We start from the raw sequence: 15,918 nt of genomic DNA, 5'->3' as shown, positions 1-15,918 counted from the left end.
GTTATCTGTTCTAAAGAAATCATTAACTCCTTTAATCCTAATCATTAATCTATTCTAAAGAATAGAATATTCTAAAGAATAGATTAATAGATTAATAATAGAATCTATTCTAAAGAAATCATTAACCCTAATCTTTAATCAATTAAATGTATTTACAATGTTGTGTAACTATGCACAACGTCTATTATTACAAAACTTTTCATCACCCAAAGCAGAACCCTATAACCACTGAGCAATAATTCTCTATCACCTCTTCCCCTGGCCCCTTGTAGCCTCTTTTGTTTTTTAGATTTTATTTATTTATTTATGAGAGACACAGAGAGAGAGGCAGAGACATAGGCAGAGGGAGAAGCAGGCTCCCTGTGGGGAGCCTGATATGGGACTCAATCCCAGAACCCCAGGATCACTCCCTGAACCAAAGGCAGAGATGCTCAACCACTGAGCCACCCAGGTGCCCTCTAGTCTCTTTTCTGTCTCTGATTTTGCCTATTCTAAACCCTTCCTATAAATAGAATCATACAATGTTTGTCTTTTGGGTCTGGTTGATTTCACTTAGTATAATGTTTTCAAGGTTCATCCACATTGTAGTATGTATTAGAAATTCATTCCTTTAAAAAAAACAAAAAGGGCTTAAAGCACCCGGCTGGCTCAGTTGGTAGAACACGCGACTCTTGGAATGCCTGGGTGGCTCAGCGGTTGAGTGTCTGCCTTTGGTTCAGGTCATGATCCCAGAGACCCGGGATTGAGTCCCCACCTCAGGCTCCCTGCATGGAGTCTGCTTCTCCCTCTGCCTATGTCTCTGTGTCTCTCATGAATAAATGAATAAAAATCTTTTTAAAAATTAAAAAAGAACACGCGACTCTTGATCTTGGGGTCGTGAGTTCGAGCCCCACTCCCGAGTTGGGAGTACAGTTTACCGAAAAAAAAAAAAAAAAAGGTTTTATTTTTTAAAGTAGTTTTAGGGGCAGCCCCGGTAGCACAGCGGTTTAGCGCCACTTACAGCCTGGGGTGTGATCCTGGAGACCTGGGATCGAGTCCCATGTCAGGCTCCCTGCATGGAGCCTGCTTTCTGCCTGTGTCTCTGCCTCTCTTTCTCTCTCTGTGTGTGTGTCTCTCTTGAATAAATAAATAAAATCTTTAAAAAAAAAATTGTTTTAGGTTCACAGTAAAATTGAGCAGAAGATGCAGATTTCCCATATCCCCCTACCCCCGCAACATACAGAGGACCCCCCACTATCAATTCCTGAACCAGAGTGGTACATTTGTTATAATCAAACCCACATGAACACCTCATTATCACCCAAAGATTATAATTTACATTAGGGTTCACTCGTAGTGTCATATGTTCTGTAGTTCTTCACGTGTATAATGACATATATGCACCATTAAAGTATCATACAGAATAGTTTCCCTGCTTTAAAACTCATCTGTGCTCCACCTATTCATCCCTCCTTCCCCACAACCTCTGGCAACCACTGATCTTTTCATTGTCTTCATAGTTTGCCTTTTCTCGGATGTCAGGATCATTTTGTATGTAGCCTATTCATACTGGCTTCTTTCCCTTAGTAATATACATTTAAAGTTTCTCTATGTCTTCAAGGCTTAATAGCTCATTTCTTTCTGTGCTGAATAAGATTCCATTGTCTGATGGACCACAGCTTATTTTTCCGCTCAGCTCCTGAAGGACATCTTGGTTGCTTTTAACTTTTGGCAATTACAGATATAGCTGCTATAAACATTCATGTGCAGGTTTTTGTGTGGACATAGGTTTTTAAGTCCTTTGGGAAAATCTCAGGGAGTGTGATTGCTAGATTGTATGGTAAGAATATGTTTAGTTTGGGCAGCCGCCCCGGTGGCTCAGTGGTTTAGCGCCGCCTTCATCCCGGGGTGTGATCCTGGAGACCGGGGATCAAGTCCCATGTTGGGCTCCCTGCATGGAGCCTGCTTCTGTCTCTGCCTGTGACTCTGCGGGTCTCTCTCTCTCTCTCATAAATAAATAAATAAATAAATAAATAAATAAATAAATAAATAAATAAATATTTTTTTTAAAAAAAAGAATATGTTTAGTTTTATTTTTTTTTAAATGCCAAACTGTCTTCCAAAGTGGCTGTATCATTTTGCATTCCAACTAGCAGTCAATGAGAGTTCCCGATGCTGCACATCTTTGTCAGCATTTGATGTTATTGGTGTTCTGGATTTTGGCCATTCTAATGGATACATGGAGATAACTTGTTTTAATTTGCATTTCCCAATGACACGGTGTGGAACACCTTTTCATATACTTATTTGCCATCTGTGTATCTTCTTTGCTGAAATGGCTGTTATTAGCCTTTTGCCCATTTTTAAAATTCACTTGTCTTCTTATTGTTAGGTTTCAAGAGTTATTTGTATGTTTTGAGTAGCCCTTTATCAGATATGTCTTTTGCAAACGTTTCCTCCCCCTGTCTGTGGCTTATTTTCTCATTCTCTTGATTTCATTCCTTTTTTTTTTTTATTTCATTCCTTTTTAAGACTACATTATATTCTGTTGTATGCATATATCACATTTTGTATATCCATTCATCTGTTGATGGGCATCTGGGTTGTTTCCACATTTTGGTGATTGTGAATAATGCAGCTGTGAACATGTGAACACATGAATCTCTTTGAGACTGTGCTTTCAGTTCTTTTGGATATATACCTAGGAGCAGAATTGCTGTGTCATGTTATTATTCTATGTTTAACTTTTTGAGGAGCCTCCAGACTTAGCTGCAGTGGCTGCGCCATTTTATATTCCTACCAGCAGTAGGAAGTACACAAGACTTCTAGTTTGTTTTTTTTTTTTAAGATTTTATTTATTTATTAATGAGAGACACAGAGAAGGAGAGAGAGAGAGAGAGAGGCAGAGACACAGGCAGAGGGAGAAGCAGGCTCCATGCAGGGAACCTGGCGTGGGACTCAATCCTGGGTCTCCAGAATCAGGCCCTGGGCTGAAGGCGGCGCTAAATCTTTGAGCCACCTGGCTGCCCAAGACTTCTAGTTTCTCCACATCTTCATCAACACTTATTATCTGGATTTTTTTGTTTTGTTTTTTTGTATTGGTTTGGTTTTTTCGGTAGCCAGCTATCATTTGTATATAAGTAGTATCTTATGGTAGTTTTGATTTGCATTTCCCTGATGACTAATGATGTTGAACATCTTTTCATGTGCTTATAGGCCATTTACACTTTATTACTCAAAATTGTTTCAGCTATTTTAGTTCCTTTGCCTGAAGAATCTTGTCTATATCTATAAAAATAATCTTGCTGTGGTTTTGATAGGAGTTGCATCAGATCTGCACATCAGTTTGGGAAGAAATTGCATCTTTATTGTATAAGTGTTATAATCCTTTAAGACCTGACTGGTGAGCAGAATGGGGGCCTTGAGGCACCACAGAGACCTATTCAGAGCTAAAGCCACCTTTAGGTATAACCATCTACTAAATCCAGGAAGGTCCCCCTTTTCCGCTTTCTCCCAGGGCTTTCTCTGAACTGCCTTGCTCAGAACTCTGGCTCTTAATAACAGAATTACCCTCAGCAAGACCAGCCATTTATTGGTTCATGTAATCAAGCTGGAAAAAAGGACAGTGTTGATGATGGGCCAGGGACTGAATGCTGCCAAGACACTTCCCTCAATGGTCAACACCCTCCTCCCACTGCACAGTGGTTTCTCATACATGGAGGTGTTGGACCATCTGATGACTCCTTGCCTATCCTGGGAGGATTGTCCCTCTTCTTTCTCATTTGAGAAGTCCCAAGGCAGGGTCTCATTCATTGATAGGGCTTAGATCATATGCTATGTAGTGTGATTGGAATGAAGATAGAAGATCCCAGAAGAAGGTAAGGAGCACTGGACAGAGCCGACATGTGATGGAGTCTATAGCTAATCATGTTTTTGGAAGGTTTCTAGTCGCATGTGTTGAACCACAAGTATTTTCTGCTAACTTTCAAGTAACCTAAAATAGTTCAGTAATAGACTATTTTAATCATCATTATATTATGGATAATTAATAGTTAACGTACTATATGTTATTAACATTATAGTTAATAGCTTTATCTATTATATAGCTATTTAGATATCTGTAGTTAATGGTAAATAATAGATAATAGATTGTCATGATAGTAGCCCTCAAGTGCTACAATTGCGTGCAGATTTACTGTATCTATTTATATAAGAACAATTTGAAGGACATGAGTGGAAAATCATAAGGGTCCCTGCCTCATCTCTGATATGCTTTTCTAAGTTTAACTGAGAGAACCTGCTGTCCACTTTGACTATAACCTTCAGTGAAAGTGCTACGTCTTCTGTGGGGTTAATTTATTTTCACAGGGAATTGTTGACTTTCTGGGCTGCTGTTGAAGATAGAGTCAGTATTTTAATTTTAGTGACTATTTACTAAGCTATAAAAGTGATGTACAAGACCCTCAGGGAGTCTGAAGTCTACTACTGGAATGGGTAAGAACAGAAAAATACAGTGCCTGTGACTGAGGCTTGACATCTCCAATATGGAATAGCCCTACTCATCTAACATCTGAATAAGACTTTGTTTGGTGGCAGAGTGCTGCCCTGAGCTGGCTTTGTGCTTTGCAGTTGCTGAATAAGGTGGGGACTTGGTTGACATCTGAGGTAGGAAAGCAGATGCTTCAAGGCATCTCCATGCAGGCTGCCTCCCTCTTATATTTCTGATGGATAAGGCTACATTATTACTGAGCCTAATTAGCATTTACACTCCATGGGGGCAAGGGGCAAAAAGAATAATTGTATAACTATGGTTAAAAAACTGAAGTTAAAAAAAAATGACATTGGTGGTAGGCAGGCCCATACAGGTCATTAATGGCTCCAGGGTGAATGCCTTTATTTCAGGCTTAGCTCATTTCCTTTAAAAAGGAGCATTTTGTATAAGACACTATTGGATTCCACAAAGTTCATACTAGTTCAGCAAGAGGAGTCGTGACTACTAGCAGATCAGGTGTGATGTGGGGTGAGGGGTCTTAAATAAGTGATCAGTATCTTCTTTCTAAAGAATGTATTCAATCCCTCTTCGTAATATATGTTCCCTATGACTCTAGAGCAGAGGGTAGGAAACTTTTTCTGTAAAGAGGCAGATAGTAAATATTTTTTACTTTGCAGGCCATTGAATCACTGTCACAGCTTTGCCAACTTTGCCATGGTATGGACATGTCTGTGTTCCAATAAAATTTTGTATGTGGACACCGAAATTTGGATTTCATATAATTTTGACATGTCATGAAATACTAGTCTTTTTTCAATATTTTTTCCCCCAAATAAATAAAAATGTGAAAACTAGACTCAGGTAATGGGCCACATAAAAACAAGGCAGGGCAGATTTGGGTCCATAGACTATAGTTTGCTGACCCCTTCTCTAAAGGTCTTAAAAATAATATCTATAACGTTTTAAATTTGAGGACATTTTATTCATTTAACAAGCTATTGTATCACACTTAATATATGCCATGCACTATTTTAAATGCCTTATAGATGTTAGCTAACTTAACCCTCACAGTAACCCCGTGAGGGAGGTACTTTTTAGCCTTATCTTGCAGTTGTGTGAATTGAGGCACAGAGAGATTGAATAAATAGCCCATAATCACGCAGCTAGCATACCTAGTTTTGAACCTAGGTGATTTAGCTCCAGATACTTGTTCTTATCTACCATGATATGCTGTCTTAAAGGATTTATAATTACTGATTTTCTAGGCTAAAGGAATTTTAGAGATTAATCCATCCTTAGTACATCTCTATTTCTTAAACACATTCTTACCAGCTTCATGGCCTTTATGATTCAAATTTGTGCCTCAATAAAATTATGGATTACCATTATGCACTTTCAGCATCTCATGTGACTGCCTGAAAGCTTAGTCTTAAATCCCACTTATCCCAAGTGTAATCTGTCTGCACAGGCTGGGCACTTAAGTGTTCACTTCGTGTTTTATTTATGTTCATTGTGAGATGCTTGAAGGTAGGAGCAATAACATCAAAATGTTTTCCATCAAAGAGAAATCTATTCTGGGCATATCTTTTGCTTCCTTTGTTTCAGATTACTCCCAACTCAGATTTTGCCGTGCTGCTTTTCCTGCTTGAATAAGCAGCTGGTTGAATCTTGAGCCCCACCTGCCTTTTGATAGGGAACAGAATTTGTGGTATCATGCTACACTATCCCTGTTGATCTAAAGATACCACCAAAGCAGGGCTGTGAATGGAAAATTTCCCAGTCTTTCCAAGGAAAAACATGGAAGCTAGGTGTGCATGCATGTGTGCACATACGAGTATGTGTTAAAGCAAGTCAAAACTTAAGTGGATGATGAGGTGCTCAGGATTTTTCATTCCTTTTGCTTATAGTCTCAGACTCTACTAACCAGGAGGGACCTTGGAGAACCTCTGGTACAGAGTTTTCTGTGCCCCAGGGCTTCTGCAGGGTTATCGCCAGGGGCCCTCATCCACACGTGCTCCAATCTGTTGGGCAGAGAAATGATGCCTTTAAGATGTGTGTATAATTACTTTTCAGATGTGTGTAGATGCCATCATGATCAAAAAGAAAAGCTTTACCGAATTCATGTTAGGCTAGTGTTTTGTTTTTTTTGTGTGTGTGTGTTTTTTTAAGATTTTATTTATTTATTCATGAGAGACACAGAGACAGGCAGAGACATAGGCAGAAGGAGGAGAAGCAGGCTCGGGACTCAATCCCGGAACTCCAGGATCACAACCCAAGTAGAAGGCATACACTCAACCACTGAGCCACATAGGCGTCCCAGGAGAGGCGTCACCAGTTGAGAAACCTGTTCTAGTTAGAGCCCCTTATTTGCAGATGAAGAAACTGAGACTCAGGGGTGGAGGGAAGAGATTTGCCTGTATCATTAGAGAAAGAATAGCTGCCCTGGAAACTGGCACGATTTGTATGTACCATATGGCTTGTGCTCTCTGTCTCCCCTGGGATGAGCAGATAAAGGAGATGGGCACATATTTTGACCTTTAATGCTGTGTTTTCTCATATTGTCTAATAGCGTGGTGGATCACAGTGACTTTACCAGTATTTATAGTGCTTTTCTTGAGAATCTTACTTTTTTTTTTTTTAAGCTATATTCCTTGCTATACTACCGTAAGTAATAATTCTACCTGGAAATCCAAGCCAACCTGGAACAAAGTATAGTAAAATTGGGTAGCTTGCTTATATATCTGTAGTAGAGCGTGGGCTCTGAAACTCAAGAGTTTTAATCTCTCTAAATCAGACTGGACTTGTGAGGATTTCAGTTATTTATATCTTAGTCTTCTATGACTGTGTCTCTCAGCTGGGTGCAAAACAATAACTTTTGTTAAATCTTTGCTAAATGCCTGACACTGTGCTAGGGTATTTTTCTGTGTATCATATATCACTTAATTTAATAAGCCCAACTTTGCAATTCTGAGGCCCTGCTCAGAAAAAGCTAACTAGCTTCAGTCTCTTCCAGAGCCCATCCATCCAGTTATTTATTCATCTTGTGGAGATTATATCCTTGTGGAGAACCTCTGACAGGTTTGTAAATGTGCCCTTGAGTCCCACCCCATTGGTGGCCAAGCTGGGACAAATTAGTGCAGATGCATCCGTCCAAATGACCCAGGATTGGCAGCAACATCAGCATGGTCTGCACAGGACAACACTTCTTTCCCCCTGGGAACTTAGGAATTTGGAGTGGCTGAGGTGATTTGGTCAAATGACGTATCAACTATTTTCTTGCACCTTTATATTTTTTTTTAATTTTTAAAAAAAAATTTATTTATGATAGTCACACACAGAGAGAGAGAGAGAGAGAAGCAGAGACATAGGCAGAGGGAGAAGCAGGCTCCATGCACCGGGAGCCTGACGTGGGATTCGATCCCGGGTCTCCAGGATCACGCCCTGGGCCAAAGGCAGGCGCTAGGAAACTGGCACGATTTGTATGTACCACCAGGGATCCCACACCTTTTTATTTGATCTTAAAAACTCTTGAGGGGCACCTGGATGGCTCAGTCAGTTGCTTTGGCTCAGGTCGTGATCTCAGGGTCCTGGGATCAAGCCCTGTGTCAGGCTCCCTGCTCAGCGTGGATTTTGCTTCTCTCTCTCCCTCTGCCCCTTCCTCCTGCTCATGGTGTCTGTCTGTCTGTCTGTCTCTCTCTCTCTCTCAAATAAATAAAATCTTAAAAAAAAAAAAAAAGCCTCTTGAGAAGTCAGAGGAATAGGAATGATCTATCTCATAAGTTGGGAAGCCAAGGGTGGAGGAAGCCTGCATGAGGTGACCTTGCTGGTGAGGGCCTTCTAGCTTCTGTGTTTACCATACAGCCTGTCTGGTGGCATTGATGCCACCGCTGATCTCACGCTCTTCTCTTCCTCTAGGCGTGTCCTTGCTTTTCTTCTCCTTTTCTCTTCCTTTCTGTACTTTCCTTCTATTGCCTTGTAGATGCATCCTCTACTAGGTGAGCTTTAAATGTTAGACTTCCTCCAGGCTGTCTTAAACCCTCTTTGTGCTCCAAGTTCTCTCCCTCAGTGACTGCTTCTCATCTCTACACTGACACATCCTGAAAGTGTCATTTGAGCCTAGACTCCATCTCTTTGTGTTCCAGACGTACCATCAACTTCCTACACAGTATCTCTGCTTGGATGCCTCCCAGGCACTCCGTGACAACTTGTCTAAAACTTGACTCAATCTTCTACCCCCCAACATAGCCCCTCTCTCTTGTTTCTGATTTAAGTGAATGGCAACTCCCAGCTCATGCTCTCCCTGCAGAGTGGCCCTGTTGCCTTAGAGACTCTTCCTGGTTTCCTAACGCTCTTAAAGCAAAATGTAGAATTCCTAAGTACCATATCTACTTTTCCAGCTTCATATCATATCGTTTTCCTATCTATACTTGCAGCATGGAGGCCACTTTGATTTTTAATATTTATCAAAGGAATAGTGTGTTCCATGATTTTTAAAACTGAGTAGAGGAGTTGCAGCACATGTGGATTTAAGTTACCCATTGACTTGTTTTTAAACTTTATCTTCCTCCCCTTATAGCTCTATTAGCTCTTAATTTTCCAAACAAAACTGTTAATGGGCATTAAAGCTACAGGGGCTTCATAATTTAAAAAATACATGGAGGAACGCTATAGGTGAGGAGAAATGTTTCAGTCTCCTCTTCAGATCATACTGCGCCAAGCCTCTGCTCAGACAGAGGTTATACATCCACTCTTTGTAGAAGCCAAGTGGCACAAGTGCTAAGTCTTTGCTGCAGTTTTAGTGGAAGTTGTTTGGGTTCTCAGTTGGAATTTCTTTCTTTTTTCTTCGAAGTAAATTTGGAGATGTTTATGTACCCAGGAGGTCCTGTGATTGCCCCTAATTTGTTTTTTAGATGCTAGTCATTGTATATCATCCCACAGTGGTTACGTGGCTGGTGCTCATACACATGCTTATTAAGTGGTAGTGTGAGCGCAGGCATTAGGTGTGTGCTGTGTGCACAGAGACCTGATATCCTGAACCAGCCCAGGCAGCTTCCATATGTGATCATGAGTTTAATTCTTTCAGTTCAGAGTGTTTCATTATCCCACAGATTCACTTCTTTCTTCTGCCCTTGCCCTGACTCTTTCCAATACCTTAAATTAAGTCTGATTCCATTCTATTGGTATATTTTTATAACAAGTATTGCCTGAGAGTGGGCATTGCAAAATGTGATTAAAAGTAGGGATGTATACCAAATAGTATTGCCCTTTCTGACCAACCAATTATATGTTGCTCACTGATTATTTTTTTGTAAATTCTGTTCTACCATTTCACATTTCTTTGCCATCGTAGGAATGGATAGGTGGGAAAGATTTGAGGTAACAGTATAATTGCAGATCAGTGGAGAAAGTGGCCTTTGCATGGGCCTGAATAATTCAAGATGTTAAAATAGGAAACACACTTGTCCTCCCATGTAGGCCATAGCTTATCAATAATAAAAGAATATTTTTATTTCCCATTTGCTTTGTCCCTTTTTAATTGATTATGTTTTTTTAAATAAAAAGATGTATTTAGGGATCCCTGGGTGGTGCAGCGGTTTGGCGCCTGCCTTTGGCTCAGGGCGCGATCCTGGAGACCCGGGATCGAGTCCCACGTCGGGCTCCTGGTGCATGGAGCCTGCTTCTCTCTCTGCCTGTGTCTCTGCCTCTCTCTCTCTCTCTGAGTGTGACCATCGTAAATAAATAAATTAAAAAAAAAAAAGATGTATTTATTTATTTTAGAGAGAGAGCATGCACGAGTGGGAGGGGCAGAAGGGGAGAGAGAGACTCTCAAGCAGACTCTGTGCTGATTGCAGAGCCTGATGCAGGGCTCAATCTTAAGACCCTAAAATCACTATCTGAGCTTCAACCAAAAGGCTGGACACTTAACTAACTGCACCACCCAGGTGCCCTGTCCCCTTTTTTAAATGAACTTTTTATTTTGAGATAATTGTAGATTCACATGTAGTTATTTGAAATAATAGCAGTGAGATCCTATATACCCTTTGCCCAATTTCCCATATGGTCATAACTTACAAAACTGGTACAACATCACAACTAGGATATTGATAGTGATATAATCTACCACTCTTACTTAGATTTCCCCAGCTTTACTTTTATTCACTGGTGTGTATGTGTGTGTTTAATTTGATATAATTTTTATCACGTGTAGGCTTTTTATTATTTCAAAAATTTCCCAATTGGCTGAGAACTTGAGCTGGGAGGAGGTGTGTTATTTACTGGATCCCTCTCAAGCTCCACTAATAAACAGCTCGAGCATAATTCTTTCTCTTTTATATACATAGCTACTTAATTTTGGGGCAAGTTACGTGACTTCTAAATCTTGGTTTCCTCTTCTACAAAATGAAATTTGCAGCAGCTACTTAATGTAGAAGGTTGCCATGAGGACTAAAATGAGAAAAGAATGTATAGTGGGTACTCAGCAAAAAGGAACTCAATAAATGATCATCTCTTTTTTTGAGTGACTTTTTTCAACTGAGATTATAAATGAGAGTATTTGCATTTTTTAAAGCTTTTCACAAAAATGAAGTGTCCTAGGATTGTAGTATTGAAAGGTCCCTTAATAGTTCTGGAACTAGTGCAGGACTCCCCTAAACATTCTTAGGTGATAGGCTCTTATTCTTTATAATAAACTAAAGTCTGCCTCCCTGTCACTTTTAGATCTGCCTTCATCCATGTCATGGCCCTTCTAGGGCTTGAGGACAGCTACTGTATCCCACCTCTCTCCCCAAATTATCTTTTACAAATGAGCTATCCTTAACCATTTCTCTTAAGGTGCAACTTCCAGACCCTTTCCCATCTTGGTCTCCCTCTTGTAGATAAAGACAAATTTGTTCTTCCCTTTAATTAACAGACCACAGAATTCAGTTGTAATCTGGCTAGCATATCCCAAGATAGGCCTGCCTTCTCTTTAGTTGAGCTTTTGGGGGGAATCCAGGTCACCTTCTTTATGCACGTACAGTTTGTTCTTTTGTCTTCTATTTACTTTCCAGATGAAAAATAAATGCATGGCAATTTAACACAACTAATTGAACATATATTTTAACCCCTCTGCCCTGCTGTAATACCATTAATATAATAGAGAAGAGATATCAGCCAATGAGAGATCAATGGAATATTGAAGCCAGAAAGTATGAAGTGTGCTGAACTTGACCAGAGGAACTGAAAGTGCCTGCTGGAGGAGAAATTAGGAAGAAAGAGGATTTGTAATGCAGAACTCTGGAATAGTTCCAAAATTGGAGAAGCAAAATACTGAAAACAGGAAGATTAGTTGAAAATCTGTGTGAAAAACAATTAGTTGCCTACAGCTCCTCCTCTACTCTCCCAGGAGACAGGAGTTTTAGTCTTACATATTGAACCTGAGGCATACCAAGCATAGAAGAGGGGATGGAATATGGAGCAAAACTGAAAATAAGGGCTATAAGGCAAAGGTCTAAGCAGTGAATGATAGAACCATCCCCCTCTCTCACTCAGATTCAGAATACCTGCAGGCAGGCACTCTCATGCAAGAGATTGGAAGATCCATCTCTGATAAAGTGTGCCCCAGAGGAAAAAGTCGTAAAGGTACTTCTTTTAGGAGTCCCCAGTAAAATGGTAGGTTCTTGCTTGATCTCCCTGATAAGAAGTCCACAAGTTATTGAGCCTAGCCACCCCCACACAGAACTTTCAAACAGCTTCTAAAAGTATGAGCAGAGAGCCAAGTGTCAGGAGGCATTTAAAGCAAGCCTCTAGCATAAAAGACAGAGACCAAAACCCCTTTTCCCCAAATGAGGGGGAAAGAACTCAGAGGAAACAGTAAAAGCGGAGAGGAGGAAGAGAAAGAGAAGAAAAAATGTAACTATATTTTGAGAGAGTTTAGAGAAAATACTGCATTCATGAAAGATGAATAAGATTCTTTCAATAAGGGATGCCTGGGTGGCTTAGCGGTTGAGCATCTGCCTTCCGCCCAGGGTGTGATCCTGGAGTCCCGAGATCCAGTCCCACATCGGGCTCCCTGCATGGAGCCTGCTTCTCCCTCTGCCTGTGTCTCTGCCTCTCTCTCTCTCTCTCTCTCTCTCTCTCTCTCTCCCCCTCCCTCTCCCTCTCTCCCTGTCTCTCATGAATAAGTAAATAAAATATTTTTTTGGGCAGCCCAGGTGACTCAGCGGTTTAATGCCACCTTTGGCCCAGGGCGTGATCCTGGAGACCTGGGATCAAGTCCCATGTCGGGCTCCATGCATGGAGCCTGCTTCTGCCTCTCTCTCTCTGTGTCTCTCATGAATAAATAAATAAAATCTTTTTTTAAAAGAAGATTCTTTCAATAAAAAGTGGGACAGGGAACCTTCAGAAAACAAGAAAGACCTTTTGGAAATTAAAAATACCATAACCACAGAAATATTGAAAGATAAAATTGAAGAAGATTCCTAAGAGAAAGACCAAATGAAAGAGGTGCAAAATGAGGAACAGGTGAAAAAATGCAGGATCATTCCAAGAGACCTAACACCTGACTCATGGAAATCTCATGAGAGAAAAAAATAGGCAGTAAGAGGAGGAAATTATCAAAGAAATAGAATGGAAAGATATCTCCAGAACTAAAAGTCTGTAGATTGAGATAGCACTGTGAATGAAAGGACCCAACACCAAGGTGTAACCCTGTAAGAGTTCAGAACTCTGAGGATAAAGAGAAAGTACTAAAAGCTTCTAGAGAAAATAGTTATGTACTAAGGGTTAGTGTTGAGAAGGGCATTAAATTTCTCAAAAGCGACAAAAGTAGAAGACAATGGAGCAATACCTTCAGAATTCTAATAGGAAAAAAAATATTCCCAACTTAGAATTTTATAGCCAGCTGAACTATCACCCAGGTTGAAAGCTAATAAAGACATTTTCAGACATTTTGTGCATATGCCCTATGATATTGTGATATAATAAGAATATGAATTTGGACGGGTACCTGGGTGGCTCCATCAGTTAAACCCTGCTGTTAGCTCAGGTCATGATCCCAGGGTTGTGGGATTGAGTCTCATATCTGGCTCCCTGCTCAGGGGGAGCCTGCTTCTCCCTCTGCCCCTCTCACCTGTCATATACTCACTCTCTCTCTCAAATGAATAAAATATTAAAAAAAAAAAAAAACAGTTCTTTAAAAAAAAAAAAAAGAATGCATATTTGGTCTTTTTCCCTGGTTCCTGGCACAGAGCTCCTAAAACCCTTGGAATTTCCTGAGTGGTAGGGATGATAAGAGCATCCTTTATTATAATATTTGCTCTTCCATTCCCAGTTCCTGACACAAAAGCTTCTAAACCCTTGGAATTTCCTGAGTGAGAGGAGTGTCCATTGTTATTTATAACAAACCTCTTTCAACCACACCTGAGTTTATGCTAATAAGATGACTCTCTGTGGACCCCTGGATAGCTTCAGGATGAGGCTGGTTGCCAGAGAGGGCAACCATATGATTAGAGGGTTTGAACTTCCAGTCCCACCCTTTGACCATTGGGGAGCTTCCAGGTTGGTGAACATAGCCACGTGTGGGGAAGGTGGCACCCCTCAATTCCCCAGGGACAGAAGTTCCTGTGCTCAGGACCTTTCTAGACCTTGCCCTCTGTACCTCTTCAGCAGGCTGTTCTTTGCATCCTTTGTGATAAACCAGTAATAGTAAATTGTTTTCCCTGAGTTCAGTGAGCCATTTTAGCAAATTATCACACCTGAGGAGAAGGTTGTAGGGAACATTCCCACCCCCCACTCCCACCCCAACTTTATAGCCAGTTGCCCAGAAGTACAGTTGGCATCTGAAGCAGAGGTCGTCTTGTGGGACTCAGCCCTTAACCTGCACCAGCCCTAGGGAGTTCATGTCAGGTTTGAAGTATATTAGAGGATACCAGTTGGTGTCTGGAGAGTTGGAAAATTGGTTTGTGTGAGGGGAAAAAAAAAACCCACACATTTGGTGTCAGAGTGCTATGAGTAAAAAAAAACAAAAACAGTTTATAGAATACCCTTTCTCAAGCAACTCTGCTAGAAGATGCTTTTCATCAGAACAAGGGGATAAATCAGGAAGAGGACTCAACGGACTTCAGGAAATGGGTTCCAATGTAGGTGAAGTGAAAGGGATTCCTGTGAGGACAGAGTTCCAGTAGGGAATACCTCAAGAGTATGCAGGAGCAAGCTGCTAGGGTACCTGATTGAACATATTAAAAGGAGTTTTACACTTTATTGTTATCACGGGGGGGGGGGGGGTGTGATTCTGTAAGAAAGGAAATGTAATCATTGCATACATCATGGCTTGGCTGCAAGTAATATTCACATAGACCTAATAATGCAACTCTTAATTTAACTAAAAGTGGACATAATTATATTGGAAAGATGGGGAGACTAAGTGGGTTTGTATGTGAAGAGAATGTCAGAACAAAATCCTGCTCTTCCATCACAGGGCTTAAGTAGGTAATGTAATGGTTCTCTTTTGCTGCCTAACAAATTACCCCAAAACTTAGTGACTTAAAATAATAAATACCTATTATCACACAGCTTCTGTGGGTCAGGAATTCAAAAGCAGTTTAGAGATCTCTCATGAGGTTGCAGGCATCTGAAGGCTTGACTGGAGCTAGAGGCTCCTCTCCCAGGCTCATTCAGATAGCGGTAGAAAGAAGCCTTAGTTCTTTTTGTACAGCTCTCCCCAGGATATGTCGTTCCTTTACTCAGCTCCCAAGAGCAAGTGATCCGGGAGAGACGGTAAAAGGAATGTACAGTGCTTTTTATGACCCAGCCATGAATGTGGCATGCATTCAGATGACACCGTCACTTCTGTTGTACTGTGTCAGCCACACAGACCAGTCCTGAGACAGTGTGGGAGAGGGTTGCACAAGGGTATGAATGCCAGGAGGCAGGGATTGTGGGGGGCTGTTGGGAGACATGATATTACAAGTAATAACTAGAAATGAAAATTCAAGAATTATTACTAGAGGCACATTACTTAGGAGGGTGGAAAATAGGACGCCTGGGTAGCTCAATCGGTTAAGAATGCAATTCTTGATGTTGGCTCAGGTCCTGATCTCAGGATCATGGGATCAAGCCCTGCATCCTCAGGTGCCCCACTCAGCAGGGAGTCTGCTTGAGGATTCTCTCCCTCTGCCTTTCCTCTCATGCCCACTCACTCATCTTCACTGTCTCTCTCTAAAATAAACAAATGAATCTTAAAAAGAAGGAAAGATAGAGATAAGTACCAGAAGAAAGAGATGGCTCCTGAGAGCAGGAATAAGGGAACCAGAAACTGCCAGTTTAAAAACTTTATAGGCAGCCCCGGTGGCACAGGTTTGGCGCCGCATGCAGCCCAGGGTGTGATCCTGGGAGTCACAGGATCGAGTCCTACATCGGGCTCCCTGCATGGAGCCTGCTTCTCCCTCTGCCTGTGTCTCTACCTCTGC

The 15,918-nt window shown here is 41.0% G+C and overlaps 1 protein-coding gene across 6 annotated transcripts in view; it reads left to right on the top strand.

Annotated features, from left to right (window-relative positions):
• The window catches only part of KLHL18 (kelch like family member 18), a 55,648-nt gene that overhangs the window by 16,251 nt on the left and 23,479 nt on the right, over positions 1-15,918 (top strand). Inside the window, exon 1 of one of the 6 annotated variants that reach the window (XM_025458333.3) lies at positions 3,660-3,857. The exons of the other annotated variants lie outside the window; for them this stretch is intronic. The gene's annotated coding sequence lies outside the window, so the exon portion shown is untranslated. Of the gene's footprint in view, positions 1-3,659; positions 3,858-15,918 lie in introns of those variants that run through there. 6 annotated transcript variants of the gene reach the window in all.

This window comes from Canis lupus, chromosome 20, assembly GCF_003254725.2.
Source record: "Canis lupus dingo isolate Sandy chromosome 20, ASM325472v2, whole genome shotgun sequence".
In the NCBI taxonomy this organism is placed as follows: Eukaryota; Metazoa; Chordata; class Mammalia; order Carnivora; family Canidae; genus Canis; species Canis lupus.
Note: the sequence above shows the minus strand (reverse complement) of the source record. Positions and strands in the feature narration are given on the sequence as shown.